Below are 25,666 nucleotides of genomic sequence, written 5' to 3' on the forward strand. Positions count from 1 at the left end.
GAGATTTGTTCCCTGTCTGGTGCCAGCTGTGTGACTTAGGGGTAGGTGGTCAGTTAATTGCTTTGCATTTCAGCATCATTATATTTAAAATGAGGCCAATAGAAACTATGTCATGAGGTTGTTATGAGGACAGAAGTCTAGGGTCCCTGGTCTAGTTGGGGACTCATCATCAAATTATAATATACTACAGTGAGGGCCTAAGTGGTCTTTTTTTTTTTTTTAAGATTTTATTTATTTATTCATGAGAGACACAGAGAGAGAGGCAGAGACATTGGTAGAGGGAGAAGCAGGCTCTCTGCGGAGAGCCTGATATGGGGCTCAATCCCAAGACCCCGGGATCACAATCTGAGCTCAACCACTGAGCCACCCAGGTGCCCTAAACTGGTCTTAATAATAATTTAAAAATGCATTTATTGAGTGCTTACACAGTGTCAAACTCCAGGCTAAGCACTTACAAGCCTCATTTAATCACCCCACTGATCCCATGAAGTGGTTTCTGTTATTATGCACATTTCACAGATGATGGCACAAAAGCCCAGAGAGGTGAAGCGACTTGTCCAGGAGCACACAGTCAGTAAGTGGCAGAGCTGGGATTTGAACCCCGGCAGCCCTAGCACTAGGAAAGACAGAAGAAGGTAGGACTAACTCTGCTAAGGACAGAGGACAGCCAAAGTCAAGAAGCCCATTTTGGCTTTTGCTTTTGGGGTAGAACATAGACATGTCTCCAGAAACACAAGGATGGGGAGCAGAGGCTCTGCTGAGTCTGATTCATCTCCCCATCTGTGTTGGTGGAGGGTTGCAGCCCCAAGACTCCGTCTTCTGTCATCGGGATGGGAGTCCCGGCTCTGAGTGTCCCTCTTTACTGAAGGTAATAAACCTACCTCCTTATGCCCCCTTGCTAAGAGGTCCTTTTGTTACCGCTCAGTTCCCCTCTCACCATTGTGCCAATAAACTGCGTCTTTATGACCAACAGCAGACACATTGAGCTGGTTAGGGATGCTCCCTCGCCTCGTGTTTGCCCAGCATCTAAGAGGAGACCTGGGCCCCATTCCCATTTCTCGTTGCAGAGCTCAGTGGCTTCTTTCTTTTTTAATAGTTCCACTCCAGGAGTCAAGTCTCCTAATCTCTTTTCCAATCTTTGGTTACAACACTTTATTAATTCTATAGCCATATGGTGTGTAATAGGCCTCCTGGTTCCTGGGAGTCTTGGCTGTGCTGACAGGTTCCTAGAAGGTACTGACTAGACTGGGTCTGGAGGTGGGGGCACTGTGCTTACCGAGTGCCAGGCCCACTGTGTGCCTGGCACTGGCATATACAGTGGACATCCAATCCTTCCCGGTGATAGCCCCAAGGAAGGCGGATGACTCTGGGCAAGTTATTTGACCTCTGTGGGCCTCAGTGGTCTCATCTATAAACTGGGGGTAATAATACGACTCACCCCCCAGCATTGTCATCAGGTATAGATGAGTCCATCTGGGTAAAGCAACTTAGAATAAATAGGGTCTGCACACAGCAAGCCCTATAGCGAGGGTGAGCCGTGTTGGCAGTGGTAGTAAGCATGGCGACAGATGAGGCTCGGGGACTTGCCCAGGTGACACAGCAAGGATTCGGATCCAGGCCTCCCTGGTTCTTTTTTTTTTTTTTTTTTTTTTAAGATTTTATTTATTCATGAAAGACACACAGAGAGAGGGAGAGACATTGGTAGAGGGAGAAGCAGGCTCCCCATAGGGAGCCTGACGTGGGACTCGATCCCAGGATGCCAGAATCACAACCTGAGCCAAAGGCAGCCGCTCAACCACTGAGCCACCCAGGTACTCCTAGGCCTTCCTGGTTCTTAAACTCACACTCGTTTCCCCACATTGTTTTGGCATCCAATCCAAGCCCTTCCTTCTAGGTGGAAGAAAATGCCGAGCCTGAAGAGGAGCAAGAGCTTCCCCAAGAGCACATAGCAGCCAGCCTGGAAGGTGTGTGGGAAGGTGCCCTGCATGGGTGACAGATGGCCTGGCTTGGAATCCCACCCACACATGCAACTCACAAGGCATTTCCCCTCCCTGGACCTCCATTTTCTCATCTGTAAAATGGGTGAGAGAGTTGGTCAGACTGGATGGGCTCCAAGGCACCTTCAGTTCTATATCTGAGTGCTGGAGGCTGGGTCTGTATCATAGATTTTTAGTGGGAGAAGGGACCGTAAAGCTCAGCCAAGTTGTAACAGGTGGTCCCGGAGCTGTGTGCAGCCCACAGACCCAGTTCATTTGGCTTGTGGAGTATTTTTTTTTTTTTTCAATTTACATTTGAATTTGTTTACATAGGCTGCAGTTTTGCCAAAGACTGCTCCACTCCCTATGGCCTCACACCCTGTCTCCCTCCTCACACACTTATCTCCTTGGTCCCTGAGCTGTTCGAAACCCCTCCTGGTTCATAAAATAATAACTGTTATTATGGCTAAATTAATTGAGCTCTTCTCTGTGTCAGACCCTGCTCTGAGCCCATTTATATGAACTCACAACATCGTTGTACTGTAGGTATCATTATGAGCCCCATTTTCCAGAGGAGGAACAAGAAGCCCAACACCCCTGGCAAGACTGAAGCCCGGATATGGAGCATAATTCGCCCACACTGGCAAAACAGAATTGTCCAGATTCATTGTTCTATGCTCTTTGCACAAAACTGCACCTCAGCCAGGGCAGAGGTTGTTTTGGGGGGCTCCCTCTGGCTCTGCCCTTGAAGAGAATTGGTTGAAGGAGGGAGAAGAAGGGGTGTGCCCCCACCTCTACTCTTTCTTTCCACCAGGCAAGCACCCCCCACCCCACTCTCTCCAGGGGTCCTACATCCTGGTGGCTGGGAAGGATCAAAACAGCCAGTTAAAAGCAAAAACCCACAGCATTTTCTTCACAATTCCCTCTGCTCCTGAGGAAGGAGGCACGCGTGTTCGCGGAGCTTTCAAGTTGTCGGGAACAGAAATGGGACCCTTTCATGGCTCCTCCTGTGTTTTTGAGGCGCTCGGTGCAAAGTGCTATTATTAGCATCGCCTTCACTATCTGCCAAACAGGCTTTCCCTGGAAGAAGTAATTAAATGCGTTATTTGGTGTAAAATAAAAGCGCATACCCACATTTGCAGCCTCAGACACCATCACATATTCATTTTTGCAATTTTTACAGTTAAGCCTTGTGGCTACATCACATCTAAATAAGGAAGTTAGCTGTGGGGGAGGATAGGATGGAGGGTAGAGGGCAGGCCCTGGCGAAGTTTGTAGCAGCTGAATGAGGCGGTTTGGTTTTGGGTCATTTGTCTGGAAAGGGGGGTTCCTTGGGGAGCAGGAAGTACTGGGGTGCCTGGGTTTGAGCCAGGTAGGGCAGGGCCAGTCCCTGTGGCTAGGTGGAAGGCAGGGATTAGAGGGTGTGGCCACTGGCCTCCAGATGACCTGGAGCCCCCAGGGGACTTGTTCTTGGCCTTTGGGGGTATCTGCCTCTTCTGAGCCGGAGTGATCCCCAGCGAGAAGTCTCTTTGCTGAATCTTACCTACTGGAGCCAGAATCTGGGCTTCTTTCAGCTTCCATATAAAATCTGTTTCCTAAGCCCTGCCGGTTTGATTTACAAAATAGTCTCAAATCCATCTGCTTCTTTTGCTGGCACCAGGTCCTTAGCACAGATCCCAATGGAGCAGAGGTGAGCTGGGGTTTGAATCGGACTCCACCATTACTTGCTGGGTGACCTTGGACTAGGGTTGGCAGATTGAGAAAATCAGAAATGCAAGATACCCATTTGAATTTGATATGCAACATTTGGGACATATTTATACTTAAAAAAATTGTTTATCTGAAATTCAAATTTAACTGCTCATTCTGAATTTTATCTGGCAACTCTGCCTTGGACAAGCTCCTTAGCTTCTTAGCTCCCTCCTTATCAAGGATGGATAATAATGGTACCTGCTGCAGAGGTGGTTCTCAGGGTTAAATGAGTTAAAAATGTAAAATGCTTGGAACAGAATGACAGTCACTATCCACACTCAGTGTATTAGGAAGCGCTTCCTATATTACAAAGCAGCTGATGTGTTATTTTTTTTTTTTTTTTGATGTGTTATTTTTATATCTCCTCTCTGCCCCGGCTCCATCAGAGCCAGCAGAGCAGCAACATGGGGGTGGGGTGGGGTGGGGTTGGGGGTGAGAGAGGGAAGGTGAGGGGGATGGGGTGAGAGCTAAGGGATCTTTCCAGGCAGGAAGGGCTGGAGAGATCTGCAACAAGTGACCAGGAGCTGTCCCGGAGCTTGCCGTTATTCCGTTATTGCGTGTAGAGCAGTTAATCTCACCGGGAGGGAGGGCAGGAGGGAGATTATGAGTCTAGGAGGATCCTGCCGGCCCACAGAGTCTTAGAGAGATGCTAGTGTTAAGAGCTGGTGCGGTTGGCTGCTGGGAGGAAGGGCAGAAAGGATGGCCACCTAGACGCATGGTTTGATCCTGGGAGGACGGTCATTCATTCACTCAGCAAACACCTGCCAGGCAACAATTAGGCACTACATGTCATTTCAGGTTCTCTCCCTAGCTACTGCCAATGACACCATTAGAACTTCTCTCCATGGAGGCCAAAGTCTCCTAGGCTCCCCATTAGCACCCAGCACTCCCAGGAGGGTGGGCGAGCTTGGGTGCAGGGCCCAGAGGTTGGGGTTCACTCACTGTGCAGTTGGGACAAGCCTGTCTGCAGGGGCTGCAGAGGACTTTGGCTGGTTGCTGCAAGGATCAGCCTGGTCCCCACCGTGCAGGTAGCCTGAAGCACTAAGGTGCTGCAGCTGGTGACACCAGGGCCGGGCAGAGGGGTGGTGGGCCTGGGGCACGGAGCCAACAACAATTCTCCATGACAATGAGACTGAATGAACTGTGACTACACCATGCACGACGGGCCTGAGGTGCACAAACACCACCAGCTTGGTTGAATCAAGCCAAAAACAAGAGAAGACATAACATACGATTCTATTTGTGTAAAGTTCAGAAATAGGCAAAACAACACTGGATTGCTGAGGGAGCACACCAACTCTAAGGAACAGTTGGAAGTGACTGCCTGGGACCTCCCGGGGACGAGGGAGGTGGACTGGGAAGGGGTCCGAGGGGTTGCTAGAGCTGGTGATGTTCTGGTCCTTGGCTGGGGTGGTGGTTACCCTGGTGATTGCTTTAAAATAATTTATGGTGGGGGATCCCTGGGTGGCTCAGCAGTTTAGCGCCTGCCTTTGGCCCAGGGCACGATCCTGGAGTCATGGGATCGAGTCCCACGTCGGGCTCCCGGCATGGAGCCCTTCTCCCTCTGCCTGTGTCTCTGCCTCTCTCTCTCTCTCTCTCTCTCTCTATCATGAATAAATAAATAAATAAATCTTTAAAATAAAATAAAATAATTTATGGTGGATGGAACTAGAGGGTATTATGCTGAGTCAATCAGAGAAAGACAATCGTAGAAAGACAATTATCATATGGTTTCACTCACATGCGGAATTAGGCTATAGTGAAAGAGACCCTAAAGGGAAGGAGGGAAATTGAGGGGGGAAAATTAGAAAGGAAGACAAACCATGAGAGACTCCTAACTCTGGGAAACAAAGGGGCACAGAAGGGGAGGTGGGGGGGTGGGTAACTGGGTGACAGGTGCTAAGGAGGGCACTGGATGAGATGAACACTGAGTGTTATACTACATGTTGGCAGATTGAAATTAAATAAAACATTAAAAAATAAAATAAAATAAAAATAATTTATGAACTGGAACCTTTGTTTCATGCCCTTTTCTGGATGTGAGATTTATTTTGCAATGAAAAAAAAAAAGGTTATGGGACAGAGAGGAGACATGAAGGGTCACTGCTGGGAGGACCTGAGACTCGCGGTCTAACTTCTTCCAGAGAAGAGCCTCCAAGGAAAAGCTGGAAGCTGACCTCTCCTTGGCCCAGAAGTTAGAAAGTGGAGCTGGTGTGGCACCCCCAACCATGGCCCTCTGGCCTGGGTCAGACTCATTAAGATTCCTCCTCGATTTTGTGCTTAGAGCCCACCCACTGGGGCAAAGAGAAACACGTGAACCATGCAGACCTCTGGGGGGAGAGGGGGAAGAGAGCTAAGAAAGAAAGGGTAGGGGAGAGAGAGGGTTTGGGAGAGAGGGAGAGAGGGAGAGAGAGAGAGAGAGAGAGAGATAAAGGAAGCAGGTGAGTATGAGAACCCCAAGCCCACCATGCCAGGTCGATATTCTTAGCCCGTTCAGTCTAAGAGAGCTTTTCAAGCCTCCCCCTGCCCTTGCCTCCACCACAGGAGCAGGGATAATTATTGGAGATAATGATCACTCAGGGATGGGGAAGGCACTTTTCATTAACCCCAGCCCACTGCCCTTCCAGAGAAGGCTGACCCCCACCTCGTCAGCCCCCTCATCGGGCTGTGCCAATGCAGGTCCCTCTGTCCGTGTTTACTTTAATTCCTAGGTAAGTGACATTTAAGGGTGACCCCTTCATTGGACCATAACGATTTACAAGCTGTGCAGCGGCAGGTTGTTCTGGGGCTGGTGAGGGGGAGCAGGGACCCTCCATCATCTGCTAAGGTGAGGGGTCAAGTGATGCATGGTCCCTCATTGAAGTCCTCACACCAACAGTGATGGTGCAGCCAGGGAAGTAAAACATTTTAGCAACCCATTCACTTTTCATTTCCTGAGTCACCGTCCCTGTCAGGAAAGCTGCTCCTGACTTAGGGCAGCTGGGCAACACAGTGGCCTTCAAATGCCTTATTTCCATCCTTTCCTCCATCCCGCACCGGCCAGGGTGGGGAAGCTGGCAGGGCTTCATGCTGCTGTCCTAGTGCCCAGACTGTTCCCCCAGGCTTGCCACTCTTTCAGGGGCCCCTTTCTTGTTGGCGTTTATAAAGAGTTTTAGTCTGCCGAATCTTCACGGAGCCCTCAGCCATTTAAGAGCTGGTGTGCTAGCACATGCTGAGGTGTGTGGGGGACAGCTAAAGCCAGGTCTTTCCTAACAGGGGTGAGGTCAATCAGAGAAAACTCACAAAGGAGGTGGCCTTAAGGGTCCCTGGAAGCTGCAGAGGCATGGGGAGGACAGAGGACTGGCCCACACCATCTGCGAAACTAGATAGCTCCTTTTGGTCAGAGGAGGTGAGAGAGTCTGTGATGGGTGACTCCCTTCTGGACCAGGGTCTTCCTGGAATCTCCTTCTAGCTCTTTCTCCACTCAACCTTCCCACTTGCTCCCTTCTGTGGGAATCTTTTTATTATGCCTCTCTCTATCCTATCCTCTCTCCCTCCCTCATCCTTTCCTTTATTCTTCCTCACTGCCTGCACTGCTTCCCTCTTTTTTTTTTCTTCCCTCTTGTTGATCTGTCTCCAGCTCTCAGACATTTTCTAGAGAAACAGCTTGGCAAGTTAGGAACACCAAATGCCACGGGCCCTGACACACAAGTCCCTGGGTTCAAATCCAGGAGTCCCCACTGAGGGCTAAGCCTCTTAACCTCTCTGAGCTTTGGTTTCTCCTTGTATAAAAGGATTAGCAGTCTTCAGTTTTCAAGGCTTGCTGTGAAGACTAGAATAAATTGCACTTTATAAGAGGCCTGGCCCAGAATAAATGCCCAATAAAAGCCAACAACCTAGGCAGGGCTAGCCAGCAGTCTGCCACAGTGGTTCAGGACCCCCTTTCCAGGGTGTGGAGTCTTTGGCTGAAAAGCAGATGCCCTGTCAGGGACCCCAGGCTTTCGACCCCTTTCCATCTAGATGGGGCCATATTGCCAGTTCTGGCCAATGCAATGTGGGCAGGGTGTTGTTGGGTGACACTTTCAGGCAGAAGAATCAAGAATTGGGTGCACCTTCCTGGGTGTCTGTCCCACTCTCCTGGCTGAACAAGGAGCAGTCAGAGATCTTAAGGGGGGTGGAGACACAAGAGAAAGAAGCATGGGCCCTTAGCAGCCTCGTGGCAGGCCACCCCCATGCTTGCATTGGGCCATGACTGAGGAAGTGAACTTTTATAGCTAACCTATATGTGGGGTTTTGCCTGTTACAGCAACTAGCATTGCCTCTTGTTTTTCCTCCATTCCCCACAACCCCCAGTCCCTGTGTCTATCCCTATATGTCTTTCTGTCTGGGTTCATGCTCTGGAGTGAGTCTGTGTCTCCTTCCCTGCCTCCCCCACCTCCAGGGCCACTGCCACCCTGCTGTTCATCAGGGACCAGAGGCAGTTGTCTTTGTTGTTGGGCTCAGGGCAGAGTGGGGGCTGCTTTCTAGGTGTCAGGTGCAGCCCCAGCCTCAGTAGATGCTGACAGGATGGGCTGGCCACCCAGGGATCTCCCTTAGTTGTATGGTCTCCTGGGGACCAGTTTATGGGAATCTAATAACTTCAGAAATCTCCCTTTCCCTTTAGTAGTGCTCAGGAAGAGAGGAGCCAAGAGCCAGGGGACCAGTTAGCCGTGGCCTCCAATCTTTGCTCCCTAGTTCTCCATCTTTCAGGGGCAGGACCTCCATGGGCCCCCCCTCCTGCTGCCTCCCTGGTGGTGGGCTGGGGGCCCTGTGAATTTGTACCATTTTCTGTGACAGTTCCTTCTGCCTGGATCCCTAGCTCCTGCCTTGCTTCTCCTGACTCCTCTCCCTGACTTTTTTAGCCCTCACCACCTACCCCCAGTCCTCCCGGGGGTGCTGTGGCACAGACACCTGTGTCCTTCTTGAAATAGAAGCGTGGCAAGAGTCTTGGAGAGGTCATCTCTGGGGCACAGGATTTCTCTTTGCCTCCTTCCTGGCAGCCTGTGAAGTCCCGGGAGGACACATGGCAAATTGGATAAGCATCTCCATGCGGCAGGTGTACTTACATGGGGTTAGGCAGAGCTTTGTGCCAGCACTTCCGGATGCTGCCTCTCGAGTCACGTGCACCTGACAGGGGAGGTGGAGAGTATCTCCCCTCCCCACCCTCCTCCCCAGGTCCCCGCCTCAATTACTCAGAGTCCTCAGCAAGCCCCTGGCCACTTGGCCCACCTCACCCCCCAGCTCAGAGCCCCTCACCCCCACCACCAAACCTCAATCCTGTCTTCTCTCCTGAACTCTGACCCACATTCATTATCCAAAAACATTTCTTTTTTATTTTTATTTTTTTATTTTTTAAAGATTTTATTTATTTATTCATGAGAAACATAGAGAGAGAAGCAGAGACACAGGCAGAGGGAGAAGCAGGCTCCATGCAGGGAGCCTGAAGCAGGATTCGATCCCAGGACCCCGGGGGATCACTCTTTGAGTAGAAGGCAGATGCTCAACCACTGAGCCACCCAGTCATCTCAAAACATTTCTTTTTTTAGAGCCTTAAAGATTTTACAGAGAGCTAGCACTCCTTCAGTTGTTGGCAAGATGTCTTGAACGATCCATTCAGGGAAGGTCACACTGATGCAACCTCACGAAGCCTGTGTCCTCCGTGTTGAGGGACACATGAGCGGCACTTATCAAGGCCCTGTTTCCAGATCAGACTGCAGGTTTGAGCAGATGTGGCAAGAGCAAGAACTCTGGCCGCATTTTCCCAGATGGCTCTGGGAGAGCAGCCGGTGACCCATCTTGCTTTCACGGATGCACGGAGGCAAAGGGATTGAGACATTTTGTAGACTCATCTCCCAAACTCTGGTTCCTGGCCTCTTCTCCCCAGGAACAAGCATTCGGCTCTGATTTTCCTGAGGAGGTGCTGGGGTGCGGAAATTCGAAAACCGCTTTGGACAAAGAGCTCTGTCTCTAATGAGCTGCATGACCACAGGTGGGCAATTTGCCTGGGGATCCTGAGCTGGCCTGCAGAGCTGTGAGACCTCTGGGACTCCGTCCAGGAAACAGACACACAGGCAAAGGCAGGAGATTGTTCCTGAGTCCCTGATTCTGTGAAGCCCAAAGTGGGGGGTGGTGTGTTTTGTTGGGGAAGGGCCAAGTTCATGAAAACCTTCACCAGAAGGAAGGAGACTGGAGCTAGTCTTGAGGGACGGCTAGGAGTGGGCAAGTGGAGGGAGAGAGCAACAGGAAGAGGGTTCCCCGGAGGGCATGGCATGTGCAAAGGGCCTGGTGGGGAGTGTGGAGTCCGAGGCAGAGGAATGGCAGGGGAGGAAGACAGGGACAAGATGGCAGGGCATTGCTAGTCCTGCTAAGGGGTCTGGACTTCATTCTGTGGGTGGTGGGAGCGAAACAAAGCAAAGGAGCAATGTGATCACATGTGTTGGCTTGCCCGCTCCGCAGTCCTCAGACTCCTACCCCAACACCTTAGCTGGGTCTAGAGCTGACAAATGGTAGAGGTCAGTACAAGAATGGTTGGAAACCACTCACGGCTCTCCTCTCTTCCTATGAATCCAATCCACATTCCAAGAAGGGCTTGCCCTGGACACTTCTGCCCCCACTTGGCTGTTCCCACTCCTGACACTGCCCCGGCGCACTGCTCCCACCATACCAGCCCTCCTCAGGTCTTGGTATAGTGCCCATGCTTGGTATTGCTTTACGGCCTCTGCTGGGGCTGTTCCTTCCAATGGGGCCCAGTTTCCTTGCTCCCCGTCCCATGCCGCACCCATGCTTCTTCTTGGTTGGCCCCTTCTCATTAGGAAGGTCTTTTTTTTTTTTTTTTTTTTTTCATTAGGAAGGTCTTGATCACAATGTCACCTCTTGGAAAGACTTTCCTGAGCACCCAGGCTAAAGAAGCCCCTTCACCATCATTCCCTTGCATTTTGTAGCATTGAATCCGATTTGTCATTATGCATTTGCAGTTTGTTTGGAGTCTGCTGTACTAGACTATACAGGGAGTCTGTGGCTTTTTTTCCCCCACTGCATCTCTGGGGGCCTGGCACTGAGCCTGGCACAGGTTCCTGATCATTTGGTGAAGGAATGAATGAAAACCAAGTCTCTCCTCAGACCCAGGGTTCCCCGAAGGCAGGAATCTGCCTCTCTTCTCAGCCTGGGATGCCTCCACCTCCTGCACAGAATGGGGACCATATTGCTCCCCTGTTTTCCTTCTAGGCTCGCCTCACCAGGCCACAGCTGAAGCAGGTGGCAGGGGTGGGGCGGAGAGAGCTGGGGATGTATTCACAGCTCAGACCCCGAGGCTCCTCCAACCCACAGAGCCAGCATGATTGAGCTGAATGTTAGAAATCTCCAAGGAAACCCCTGCCAGTGCCCTGAGCTTACTGCCTGGCCCACACCCGGCCACTTGCTTGAAAATGGCCACATCTTCTCCCCATCTCTAAAGATATCTCAGAGCCCAGTTGCATAGTCCATTTCAACCGATGATAACATAGCTGCAAAACCAGGGCTATATGGTAATACACACACACACACACACACACACATTCACCCTGGACACATCCCTAGCTCCACCCTGTAGCTCAATAAACTTTTCCATCCTGCTCCTTTTCTGCAGTCATCTCTCTTGTCCAGACTCTGTCTCTGTTTCCACCTATTTCTGTTATCTCTCTGTCTCTGTTTTTGTCTCTGTCAATCTGTGTCTCTTTCCATCTGCCTCTGTTCCTCTGATGTGTCTTTATGTCTCTCTGCCACATTTTCCATCTTTTGCCCATCTCTGCCCATTTGTGTCTGTCTCCCTGCATCTGGGGCCTTCTCAGGGCCTTTGTTACAAGCCTGCTGCACTTCTCTCCCCACCCCCATGCCCTCTAGGCCTCCCCTTCTCTGTCTCTCCACCTCCTAGCAGCCTGCCTCTCCTGTGCCACTAGCTCACACTCAGGAAGCTCTCAAGGCAATGGCAGAAAGAAGAAAGGGAGCAAGTGGCGGGATGTCCGTGTGAAGTATGTGAAGTAGAAGTAGCGCTGCATAAACAGGCAGCTGTCCCTTTTATCTCTTCCCGAGCAGGAGGGAGAAAGCGCAGGGCAGGGCAGGCTAGGAAGTGTGGGCTCAGAGGGGAGATGGGTGGCAGCACCCAGGAGCGAACCAGAGAGCTGGGAACAGCAGACCCAGCCTGGAGGGAAAGAGGGTGAGAGGTTTGCATGACCTCAGGCTCCCAGGGAGGGGGCTTTGACCCTGGTTGCTGGGAACAGGGAGTTGTGAGAGTCTGGGAAACAAAAGGATTTGAGAAATTAGAAAGCCAGGGATGAGTGGTGAGTTGTGTGTGTGTGTTTGTGTGTGTGTGAGCACACACCTGTGTTGTGGTCAGCATTGGCACTACCTGTAAAAAGGTTCCAGGTCCCCAGCTTCCTTGGGTGGGGCCCTATGACCAGTTTCTGGCCCCATGAACAGAAGAGGAAGTGTCATTTCCAGGCATCAGTGGCCAGTGCAAGACCTTCCAGAGATCATTCTTTCCCTCTGGCTCAGGGACCTGCAGGGTTTGGAGTGATTCAGGTCCTGGAGTGCCTGTGATGAGCAGAGGCTGTGATGGACACGTCATGTGAGCAAGAATGAAGCCTTTGTGGTGTTAAGCCACTGAGAGTTTGGGGGCTTGTTTGTTAGTGCGGCATAACCTCACCCATCCTGACTGATACGGTATAAATATCGGTGACTATGTCACTGTCCGTACATGAGTGCAAAGTGAGCAAGCATGTTTGTATAAGCGTGTGCCTGAGCCTATGTGTATATTTATGGTGATATATACGCCAGCATGTGTGTTTATGGGTGTGTGGGAGTACAAATCTCTGGGTATTTTTGGTGCCCGCCCAGCAGGACACAAGGAAGGAAAGCTTCCCTCTGCTGCCTTCTCACCTCCTGTCTCATTTAGAAACACAAAGGGCTATATCTTGGTCCCAGCCTGCCTCCTCCTCACTCTCTCAGCTTCAGTCTACAAGTGTCTGCTTCCCAGCAACTGTCACCCTCTTCTCTGTCTCAGTGCTCCCAGTGTGGCGCCTAGGGCGGCTCCTGTGGTGGGCTGCCTGGTGCCATTTTCCTCTTCCCTAACCCAGGCAGGGTGACTGCTTCTGGGCTGGGCCTGTGACCCAGGCCAGACCGCTCACACACCTTCTCTGAGATTTGCTGTTGGGTGACAAGCAACTTTCCTTTTGGGTCACCCCTGTGGAAAGAAGCAGAGCTGAGAGAAAGGTCCAGGGGAGCCTGGAGCCAGTGCCACCCTGTGTGTCTGGTTACATGGGGTCAGTCTGGTTACATGGGGTCATTCATCTCTTTGCTCAACCACAGTTGTGTGGCCTGATGGAGTGTGTGGGCTCCATGGAGTGTGTGGGCTCCATGGCAGACCTCTGTGGGCCCCACAGGAGATGAAGGGAAGGAGGAGAGTGAGGCTGAGGGATTTCCTGACCTGCTTACTGTGAGCTGTGGGGGGCTGGCTGTGTCCTTTCACCCCTGCCTGTATCTCCTGGCAAGTGGCCCCCTCCACATGGCTCCCCCTCCAGGGCTCTTCTGGCCTGGCTCTCCCATTCCTAGCCCTGGAGCTTCACCACACCCTCTTGGTTTCCTTACACCCTCTCCATGCCTCTGTACCTTGCCAGCACCTTGTTTAAACTCTGAACCAATCCTGAGTTTCCTGCTAGACCCTGATTATGCCAAGTGCCATGTCTTTGGGGCATGCTCGATGTTTTTCTCATAAGCACCTTCTGTCACCCCTCATTCACTCCTTCCCTCCCTCCCTCCCTCCCTCAGCTTCCCCTCTCCCTCCCCCAGCCTTCTACAAATTTCCTTTTCTCTTTGACAGTTTCGTCTTGATCCTTTCTTTTCCATTTTTATTTAAAAAAATTTATTATCGAGCTATAGTTGACAGACAGTGTTATATTAGTTTCAAGTCAAGTGTGCAACGTAATAATTTGACAATTCTATACATTGCTTAATGCTCACCACAACAAGTGTGGTCACCATCTGTCACTGTGCAACGTTCTTACAATATGATTGACTATGTTCCCTATGCTGTACTTTTCATCTCTCTGACTTATTTAATTTATAACTGGAACATTTTTTAAAAAGATTTTATTTATTTACTCATGAGAGACAGAGAGAGAGAGAGAGGCAGAGACATAGGCAGAGGGAGAAGCAGGCTCCCTGTGGGGAGCCCTATGTGGGACTCGATCCCAGGACTCAGGGATCATGACCTGAGCCAAAGGCAGACACTCAACTGCTGAGCCACCCAGGCGTCCCTATAACTAGAAATTTGTACTTCTTAATCGCCTTCACCTCTTTTGCCCATCTCTCCCACCCACCTTCCCTCTGGCAACCACCAGTTTGTTCTCTGTATTTGAGTCCATTTGTTTTTTTTTGTTTGTTTGTTTTGGTTTTTAGATTCCACATATAAGTGAAATCATATGGTATTGGTCTTTCTCTGACTTACTTTACTTGGGATGATTCCTTCTAGGTCCATTCATGTTGTTGTAAATGGCAAGATATCATATTTTTTTGGCTGAGTAATATTGCATTGTATATGTATCATGTCTTCTTTACCCATTTATCTAGTGATGGACAGTTGGCTTGCTTCCATATCTTGGCTATTGTAAATAATGCTGCAATGAACATAGAAGTGCTAATTCTTTTGAATTAGTGTTTTCCTTTTCTTTGGGTGCATACCCAGTAGTGGAATTACTGCGTGCCCACCCCCAGTGCATGAGGGTTCCCTTTTCTCCACATCCTCGCCAACACTTATTGTTTCTTGTCTTTTTGATGATATCCATTCTGACAGGTGTGCGGTGATATCTCCCTGCCGTTTTGATTTGCATTTCCCTGAGGATGAGTGATGCTGAGCATCTTTTCGTGTGTCTGTTGCTGGGCTCCCTGGCTCTTCCCTCTCCCCTGGGGCAGTCCCCTCCATGCCCCTTTGGGGACCTACCATGCATTGTGAGTCCAGACTTCACCCACTGGGCTCAGGGCAGAATATTCAACTACCCCTTAAGAGTTGGTCTGCACATCCTCAAGCTCAGCATGCTCCAACTGGCCCAGTTTTCCCTGAGTCTCTTCTGATAGCACCATTCAGAGAGAGTGGCTTTACCTTCACCACAACCAAGCCAGACACCCGGGGTCAGCCTCAACTTCAGTTCTGTTCACTCTGTCTCTATCCTTTTAGGTCCTGATACTTTGACTTCCAAAATATTCCTTGACTCTGCCTTCCCTCCTAACCCAATTCTTACTGCTCAAATGTGGTTCCCCATCATCTCCCCCTCCCAGTGGACTCTCGCAGTAGCTCGCTGATTGGCCTCCCCGACTCCAACACCCACTGCCTCCAATCCACCTGCCACATTGCAAATCTCAACTTACTACTCCTTTGTGCACAACCCTTCAGTGACTCCCTACCGGCAGCTTCTTAGACGGAGAACAAGATCTCCAGATCTGAGCTCTGCCTCTTTCTCCTGAAATCTCTTTGTACTCCTGCTGAACCTTCACCCCAGGAACACAGAGCTGTCTCTAGTCACCTCACACTCCAAGGCTCTCTGCCTTTGCTCTGCCACCCCTTCTGCCTGGATTTCCCTCTCTGTTCCTCTAGACTCTCGCTAATCCTGAATGACCCCTACTGCTTCTTAAAGACTGTTTTGGTATCACTTCCTCCAGGCAGAGGCAAAGAGGCAAAGTAGTTGGATTTTTTTTTTTTTTTTAACTCAAGGGCAAAGAACTGGAGAGTGTTCATGAAGCAAGGGGGAGTGGCGGGACTCGGCCATTATTTGGAGGGGAAACCAGTTCATGAAAAAGGAGCCACGCTCCTTTTTTCTACTTTCTCTGTATGTCTCACATTCCTTCCTTGCTGCTTTCTCTAATTCTTCATGACTGAGAGTTTCTGGCCACAAGCCTGCGGTGCGCTGAGCTAGTCACTTGACCTCTCTGTGCCTCCCTGGCTGGCCTCTCTGCAGAAGGTTCCCCAAGGTTTCCTGTTTCCAGGGGCCCTAGGGTAGAGTAATAAGTGGTTATTGAGAAGCCACGCGAAGGCATGGCTTGCCTCTGTGCTTCCAATTCCCAGTGGACACGACGCAAGGATGGGTCTAGGCAAGGGGTCCTTTGTTCCAGCAGCGACAGCTCCACCCCCAGGACCCTAACCCTCCCCGAGGCCCCCACTACTGGGGCTCCTGCTCCTCCTGTCACCTCCTGTGTATGCGGGGCTGAGGGAGCGCCAGCGCAGCAGGCCGTGCTGGATGCAAGTATTCCCCGGGAGTGTGTGTGTGTGTGTGTGTGTGTGTGTGTTGGGGGGTGCTGGGAGGGGCTGCGCAGCCCCGCTCGGCTTCATCCCAGCTTCGGCTGATCCGGGGTCTGGCTTGCTCGGGCCCGCACCCCCGATTCTCCCAGGAGCTCGCCTTGCCCTTTCCAGAACAATAGCTTCCCTCGCTGTCTCTCCACCTCGTTCCTGCTGGCTCCGGGGACGGGCTGGGGTCGCTCCGACCCTGAGCGCGGGCAGCAGGGAGGCGGGGCCGCTCTAGAGCGGGGCGACGGGGCCGCGCAGGGAGTGACCGCCGAAAGCAGCGCACGGCCTGGGGCCGCTCCGGCCCGCGGGCTTCCACGGCTCGCGCGGGCTCCGGGGCGCAGCCCGGCAAGGAGCCTCCCCGGCCCTCCCCGCGCGGTCTTCAACGAGGGACATTATTTACGCGGGGCCGCAGACGGGGTGGGGGCGGGGGGTCACGTGGGCCCGGGCGTCCTGGCAACAAACTCGGGCTCCGGCCGCCCCGCCCCCGGGCGCCCCCTGCGGCCACCCGCGGCCCGGCACCCCGCCGCCCGAGCGCGCCCCCGGGGAGGGGCCCAGGGAGGCCGAGGGGCGAAGGCCGGGGAGCCTGATCCGGGTCCGCCCATTTATTCGTCGTCTCTTGGCACACCCAGCACCTGCCGGCGGCCCGGCTCCTTCGGCTCAGCCCCCTGTGTCCTGCGACCCACCCACCGGCACGCCTGGGCGGCAGCAGGCCCGCCCTGGGAGGTTCTGGGTGGCCATTTGGTGCCTGTGGCCGTTTCTCCAGCCCCGTGCCCAGGAGGGCCCTCTCCGTGCTTATCTCTCCGTCTTGTCTCCTAGCTACCGGCCGGCCTCTGATCTCCGTGCTTCTCTCGTATCAATGCATCTCCCACTGATCCTGGATCAGTCCTTGCAGCTGCCCCTGTGTCTCTGAAACTGTCTTCCTCCCTCCATCTATATGTATCCACACATCTATTACCCTGGCAGCTGCCTATACATCATGCCGGCCCCATTATCCATCATTTATCTGCATATGTATCATTCATGCTTCCAGCCATCTATTATCCATCACCTCTCTCGCCGCCTCTTTGATGTCCTGCACTCTGCCATCGGGGGTTAACACTGTCAGGCGTGCTTTCCGGAGCCGGGAGAACAAAGACACCGAAGGGACATGGTGGGAACAGAGGGGCCACTGGGAGGGTGTTGTTAAGAGAGCTGGGGGCTCAGAGTTTAGTGGAGAGTGGAAAGAACTGGGGATGTGTCAGGTGAGGCTGTTCTGCTGGGAATTCCACGTATTGTCTCTTCGTCCCTCTCTCCCACCTCTGGAAGGATTGAGAGGACACAGCAGGAGAGCTCCAGGCCAGACACAGGTGGGACTTGTTGACCGACAGGGTGGAGGTCTCTGGAAGAAAGGGTGCCTGTGAACACAGCATATGTACGTACGGAGATGGTCCAGGTTTGGAGAGTCATGGGGCTGGGCAGAGATGGAGAGGGAGCTATGCGTGAGGCGAAGAGGACCCCCCCCCCAACACACACACACACACACACACACACACACACACACACACGACTCTTTGGGAATCACAGGCTTTCACAGTCAGAGATGCTTTCCTTTGACTGAAGAATTCTTATTTAACCGCGGCAGCACAAATCCCTGTGGGGCCAGCGTCTCACATTGGTTTTATAAGCATCACTCCTCATGTTGTTGATAATATTGCATCTTTTCCCTTGAGCATGGTTTCCTGGAGGAACTAGTAGACTGTGGCTCCTTTGTGCCTCTGGTTTTCACACATCCTGTTTCCTGGGTGTAAATCTCTCTCCTCGGCTCCCCTGACTTCATCCACCTCCCCTCACAGAAGCTGCAGAAGGGGGCAGGAGGGCCCTTTGGACAGCCCGGGCAGGCCTCTGTCGTATCCAATTCTGTGTTCCCAGTTCTTCACATCTGGTAGGAAAGAGACCTCATACAAGGTCAGTAATAGGAATGGAACTTTCTCCTCAGCTCCGCTTGTCCAAAAGAGAACAGACCAGGGGGTCAGGTGGCTCCTGCAGTGCACTCAGGATACCTGAACTTCCTGCGGTGGTCAGGAACACCCTATGAATGCAGGGTGGCTGACAATGTCGCTTTTGCAATCCTTTGGGGATTTTTGACACAGAGATAAACTTGGGCTGGGTTTCTAGGGGGTAGGGGCTGGCGTGAGGGCCAGGTATTCTGTAGATGGCTTCTCAGCCCACCAAACTTCAGAAAAGGAGGAGAACACACCTATTTTGTTTTGTTTTGTTTCTACTGAGCAGGAACTGAACAACTGAAGTTCATAAGTTGCTTTGCTTTCTGTGGTTATTGGCATCTGAGTTTGCCAGGAGTAGAAGGCCTGGGGGCGGGAGAGGCAGGGAGCCAAAGGCCTCCCTCCTCACAGCTCCAAGGGTAAAAAAGCACTTAGCAGCAGCACATAATAAAAGCAAATGTAAGAGAAAGAATATCCTAAGGATTTAATAAACTGCAAACAAAATTATCACGATTCTCTTCCTAGCCAGTTGAGTTTTCAGTGATTAAGAAAATACAATTTCCTATAATTAAATCTTAACAAGAAATGTTATTAAAAACACTCTGTCCCAGCCCCTGTAATAATTGCATGCTCCCCTAGAACAGTAAACAGAATTAGACTTTGCAGCGTACATGCTAATCCATGTGTCATTTTGATCAAATTTGTACTAATAATCTGTCTCCTTATTCTGAGACAGGGAAGGAAGGCAAAGGGGAGCCAGGCCCGGAGGGAAGAGTGAGCCCTGGTAGGGAAGTGGGAAGCCAGGAGTGCTGGGTTTGGCCTCCATGATGATAAGTGTTCAACTTACTGAGCACGTACTATATGCCATGCTCTGTGCTAAACAAGTTACGTGTTTAATTTCACTTACTGCTCACAAAACCTGGGACTATGGCTGCCTTCATTTGCAGTCAAGAAGACGGAGGCTCAAAGAGGTCTAGTTGCCTAAGATTGCTTAAAGCTGGGTTAGGACCCCTGGAGCCCAGACCCAAAACCCTCACCTGTATCCTGTAATATGACTCTGGGGTGTGGTTTGGGCTCCCCTGGGGCCTGTGTGCTATCAAGTGAGAACATTCTGTGTCCATGAGCACTGGACTAGCCTGATTCTCTAAAGGATCAATGGTAGCCGGAAGGAGGAACGTCCTTACATTGGGATGTGCGGGCTGTGGGAGCTAGGGAGATTGTATCATCTGCTTTCAGAAGTTACCTTTCCTTTTGAAAAAGCCAAGGGGTGAGAGAAGATCCTGTTGGGGGCCTAGATGTGAGCACTGGAGCTTTCATGGAACAAGGTGCCATATTGGCTAATGACCCTGGGGCACAGCTGAGAATACTAGAGTCCAGTTCAGAAGGACCTGGGTTGGATGTGGGGCCATGAAGGTCAAAACTGCTCCCCCTGTACATGTGTGTGAAGGTGTATAGGAGTGTATGTGTGAGTGTGTATGAGCGGGTAGGAAATGTATGTGTATGTGGGGCAAATGTGTGAGTATGTGAGTATATGGTGACCATGTGAGTATATGGTAACCATGTGCCTGTGTATGCATGTAACATGGTTGTACACGAATGTGCATGTGGGTGTGTATGTGTGTCAGTGTATGAATTGTGTGGGTGGGTAAGTGGTAGAAGGGTGTGCAAGTGAGAGTACATGTGTGTGTGGGTATGTATGTGTGTGATGTGTCTGTGTGAGAGAGTGTGTGTGTGTATATGCACGTGCGTGCCCCTGGGGCCTGTCCCTAGTTGGAGGCGGATGGGCCCTGGCTCTTGTCTGACCACAGCAGCCCTCGTTCCTGCGGCTCCTGCCCTTTATTCCCTGTGCAAGACAAGCCTGAAATTATCCTCAGGTCACACGCTTATGCACGCACACGGGCACCAGTGCCTCGTCTCTCACTCCCGGTCCACTAATTAGCTCTCCTAATTAAATTCCTGCTGGGATGAAAGGAGGGGCCTTCTCTTTCCCTGATTCTTAGGGGACCAGATCATGCTGACCTAGAAGGCCCTCCCATACCTCCTTCCCCATCCCACAGCCCTTGCTCCTGCTCCAAGGGGCCTGAGTCTGAGAAGAGGGCGAGGCAGAGGGTGCCCCATGTGCAGGACCCTATTTGGGGGAACCCTTACAAGCCACCTGCTCTGTGCCCAGCACCATGCCAGGTGTAGGAGGAGGAGGTAGGATGATGATGAATAAGACAAGTGGACTTCCCATTTTTTTTTTTCCTTTAGCAAGAGAGAGTGCACACACGAGCAGGGATGGGGGCAGAGGGAGAAGGAGAGAGAGAATCCTATGCAGGCTCAACGCTCAGCGCAGAGCCACCATGGAGCTCCGTCTCACGACGCCCAGATCGTGACCTGAGTCAACATCGAGAGTCGGACGCTTAATGGCCCGGGCACCCCTGGACTTCCCTATTTTGAGCCTCCTTCCCTTGATCACCTTGACTCTCAAGGCGGTCTCATGTGGCATCCTGTCCTTCCTGCTACCCCCAGGTGGCAACCTGCCTCTCCCATCTTATCTCTTTTGCTTCCTTGCAGAGAGCTCCACTTTGCCATATGGCCTGTGCATTGGGCCACCCGAGCCCTTGGGCTTCCTTTCTGCTTATGGAAGTTTTAAATTGACTAGCATCTCCTCCAGGGAGCCCCTCCTGACTGCAGCACCATCTCCCTTCTCTGCACACCTGTTGGTCTCTCCAGCATTGGGTGTTGGCATAGCTGCTTGCTATGACTGTTTCCCTTTTGACAGGTATATTCTCTCTCACTAGAATTTTAAACCCTTTGAAATCAGAGACCTTGTTTTGTGCCTCTTAACTTCTCACAGAGCCCAGCAGTGTGTATAGCACATAGTGGGGCACTCTAAGAATTTCTGTGCAGGCTACAAAATTAAAACTCAGAAATCTGTAGTGTTTCTATACACTAATAATGTTGTAGCAGAAAGAGGAATTAAGAAAACAATTCGATTTACAATTGCACTAAAAAGAATAAAATACCTAGGAATAAATTTAACCAAGGAGATAAAACACCTATACTCTGAAAACTTTAAAACACTGATGAAAGAAATTGAAGGCGACACAAACAAATGGAAAGACATTCCGTGCTCATGAGCTGGAAGAATTAATATTGTTAAAATGTCCATGCTTCCCAAAGCAATCTACAGGTTCAGTGCAATCGGTTTCAAAACACCAATAGCATTTGTTGCCAAACTAGAACAAATAATACTAAAATTTGTATGGACCCACAAAAGACCCCAAATAGCCAAGGCAATTTTGAGAAAGAAAAGCAAAGCTGGAGGCATCACAATTCCAGATTTCAAGATACACTACAAGCTGCAGCAATCAAAACAGTATGGTATTGGCACAAAAATAGACACATAAATTTACATGCTTATGGTTAACAAATCTATGAAAAAGGAGGCAAGAATTCACAATGGAAAAAGATAGTGGCTTGTGTGGGAAATGTGCTGGAAAAACTGGCCAGCCACATGTAAACGAATGAAACTGGACTACTTTCTAACACCACACACAAAAACAAACTCAAGATGGATTAAAGACCTAAACGTGAGACATGAACCATAAAAATCCTAGAAGAGAGCACAGGCACTAATTTCTCTGACATTGGCAGTAGCAACATTTCTCTAGATATGTCTCCTGAGGCAAGGGAAACAAAAGCAAAAATAAACTATTGGGATTACATCAAAATAAAAAGCTTTGGCACAGGAAAGGAAACCATCAACAAAACTGAAAGGCGACCTCCTGAATGGGAAAAGATATTGGCAAATGACATATCCGATAAGGGGTTAATGTCCAAAATATATAAAGAATTTACACAACTCAACACCAAAAACAAATAAATAATCTGATTTAAAAATAAGCAGAGCACCTGAATAGATATTTTTCCAAAAAGGACATACAGATGACTAACAGACAAGATGACCAACAGACACATGAAAAAATGCTCAATATCACTCATCATCAGGGAAATGCAAATCAAAACCACTAGGAGATACCATCTTAGACCTGTCAGAATGGCTAGAATAAAAAAGACAAGAAATAAGTGTTGGTGGGGCACCTGGGTGGCTCAGTTGGTTAAGCATCTGCCTTTGGCTCAGGTTGTGATCCTGGTGTCCTGGGATCAAGTCCCGCTCCCTGCTCAGAGAGGAGTCTGCTTCTCCCATTTCCCTCTGCCCTTCCCGTTCATGTGTTCTTTCTCTCTTTCAAGTGAATAAATAAAATCTAAAAAAAAACCAAAACAAAAATAAAACATGAATTAAAAAGATTTTGGGGATCCCTGGGTGGCTCAGTGGTTTAGTGCCTGCCTTCGGCCCATACCGTAATCCTGGAGTCCTGGGATCGAGTCCCACATCAGGCTCCCTGCATGGAGCCTGCTTCTCCCTCTGCCTGTGTCTCTGCCTCTCTCTCTCTCTCTCTCTCTCTCTCTGTATCTCTCATGAATAAATAAAATCTTTTTATTATTTTTTTAAAGATTTTTAAAAATTTATTCATAGAGACAGAGAGGGAGAGGCAGAGACACAGGCAGAGGGAGAAGCAGGCATCATACAGAGAGCCTGATGTGGGACTCGATCCAGGGTCTCCAGGATCACACCCTGGGCTGCAGGTGGCGCTAAACTGCTGCACCACCGGGGCTGCCCAATAAAATATTTTTAAAAAAAGACTTATGCACTGCTATGTTTATTGCAGCATTATTTACAATAGCCAAGATATGGAAACAACCTGAATTTCCATTGGGAGATGAATGGATAGGAAGATATATATATATATATATATATATATATATATATATATATATATATATATATATATAATGAAGTATTACATAGCCTTAAAAAAAGATGAGATCGTGCCATTTGCAATAACATGGATGGACCTAATGGGTATTATCTAAGTGAAATAAATCAGACTGAGAAAGAGAAATAACATATGATTTCACTCATGTGGATCTAAAAGCAAAACAAAACAAAAAGCAGAATCAGACCTATAAATGCAGACAACAAACTGATGGTTGGCAGAGGGAGAGGGGTGGGGGAATGGGCGAAATGGGTGAAGGGGACTGGGAGATACAGGCTTCCAGTTATGGAATGAAAAAATCTTGGGAACAAAAGGCACGGCACAGGGAGTATAGTCAATTGTATGGTCATAAGGTTGTATGGTGACAAATGGTCGCTACCCTTCTGGTGAGCACAGTATAACCTATAGAGCAGTTGATTCTCTATGGTTCACTCCAGAAACTAATATAACATTATGTACCTACATATTCAAATAAAAAAAGTTTTAAAAAGAATTGGTGTGTAACGAGTAGGGGAGAAAGAAGAGAGAAGTCCTGCTCACTGTTCTTGCCTGTGGGGAGCCCCGTGAGGTGGGGAAGCCCAGGCCCGTGAATCTCAGAACAGATGAGCCTTAGATGACAGCTTGTCTAATTTCTCCCTGCAAGCAAAGCCTGAGATGTGACTTTTTGCAGGTGTTATGTGGAGCACAGGAGAAGCCAGGGGCAGGGCGGCAGGAGGCGGGGGGGGGGGGGGGGGGGGGGGAGGAATCCAGGTGAGGGTGAGGACTGACTCCACAGGAGGCTCTGGAGCATAAATGAGCAGCACCACATAGCTGGCCCCCTGGGGAAGGAGGCCTTTTATTACAACTCTCCCCCTGGCAGGCAGGCATCAGCTGTGAGGAGCCCAGGGTGGGGAGGCGAGGAACTTCTTGGACATGTCAGACATCTGGTGAGGTGACTCTGTCGGCTGGGCTGGGAAAGGGGGCCACTGTGATCCTGTAGCAGCTGGGGCTGGATGTGGAGACCTGATAAAGGGGATCTGGGCAGGCATCAAGCATCCACTACATTCCTCCAGGATGTCCTTCATATTAGGCATGATTTCTGAGCCTGTCTCAGAGGTGTGGAGAAGGGAGGACAGAGAGACATTTGTTCCTACTTGTCAACCAATGGGGGCACCACAATGATACAAGTCAAGAGAGTTTTAATTTCAATTTTGTGCAGAATTGCCCTCTTTCAAGTGCATGAACACACCCTAGTTCCATTAGGCATTTATTCACACCTAGATAAATTCTATCCTGTTGGGATCCCTGGGTGGCTCAGCGGTTTAGTGCCTGTCTTCGGCCCAGAGCATGGTCCTGGAGTCCCGGGATCGAGTCCCACATCAGGCTCCCTGCATGGAGCCTGCTCCTCCCTCATAAAGGACAGCCTGCCTGTCCTCATAAAGGACACTGCCCCCACTACCAGTCCCTGCTGCCCTTGGGCTGTCTGTCACCCACGATCCCACCCTGTAACCTTAGCTACAGTAGCGCTTTGTCCTACAACAGGCTGAGAGGGGCCAGAGAAGCTAAAACTTTGGAGAGAGAAAGTGACAAGTAGGCAGATGAATCTGTCAGAGGGAAGAGGGAAACCCAGAGAGAAGCAGTGCCTGTCTGGACTTAGGAGGCCATGCAATGCAGAGAGATTGGCTGGCAAGAGCTTGTGGCCCGTTCAGAACCTCAGTTGGTTCTACTTCCCTGAGTTCAGCTGCGGGACCTCTCCTAGGTTCCTGTGTGATATTTGGAATTGCTTGGGAAAAGTAAAGAAACCTGTGGCTCATGACTGATTACCTAGTTGGCACCATCCCTCCATCTTCCTTAGACTGTAGAACCTTGATTTTGTTGTGGGGGGCAATATGCTCAAGGAATTGAACCTAATCTATGGCCCCAAGAGATGAAGGGTGCTTGTCTATGTCAACCAAGAGAATCCTGTCCACCTTTACTAGTGATTGGCTTGAGGGGGCATGTGACCCAGTTCTGGCCAATGAGATGCAGTGGGAAAACTGCTGGGGGCAGGGAGGCTTTTGTGAATGACTGTACTCCCTGTCAAAAGACATAGATAAGGAAGTGTGCTCCCTATTACTGTCTTGAATGCAGTCAAGTAAGGGTGTAAAGACTGAGAGATGTGAGAACACGTTAAGGATAGAAAGTCAATCATCCTGAGGATGGTGAGGTGAAAAGGTGGAGAGAGCCTACATCCTTAATGACATCATGGAGCTATGTCACTGAGCTGCTGAATGACACTGGGACTGCCTACAAGGAGACTTATGTGCAACAAAATTAAATGTCTTTAGGCCTAAATTCCTTAGGCCTCTGGTGTGTGTGTGTGTGTGTGTGTGTGAGTGTGTGTGCGTGAGTGTGTGTGCCTGTGACAGATATTTTCCTGCCTGTGTAGATCCACTTTAGATCACTTCTCCATCTCCTCTTTGTCTCAGGAGGCTTCTGATTGTGTTTGGCCAAAAGGGAGCCCTGACAAAAGATCAGAAAGAAGAAAGATAGTGAAATTGGGATTATTCCAGTCACCTCTCCCCAATCTATCCCTTTCAACTTTGGGGGTGGTGACAGCTCCATTGCTACCGACCCTAAGGTTTCTTCACTCTCCCTTTTGTGGTCTCCCTATATCCCACCCATACCTCTGTAATCAATCCCTTTGTAAATAAGCCCTCCTTGAATTATCTTAAATGTGCTACTTACTCTCTGTTGAGATTTTGACTAACACACAGGTCTTGTAGCCATAAGAATTCTTAACTGATATGACTATTTATTCTTGAGCTAATTTGAATGGGTAACATAACC

Source organism: Canis lupus, chromosome 12, assembly GCF_003254725.2.
Source record: "Canis lupus dingo isolate Sandy chromosome 12, ASM325472v2, whole genome shotgun sequence".
Lineage (NCBI taxonomy): Eukaryota > Metazoa > Chordata > Mammalia > Carnivora > Canidae > Canis > Canis lupus.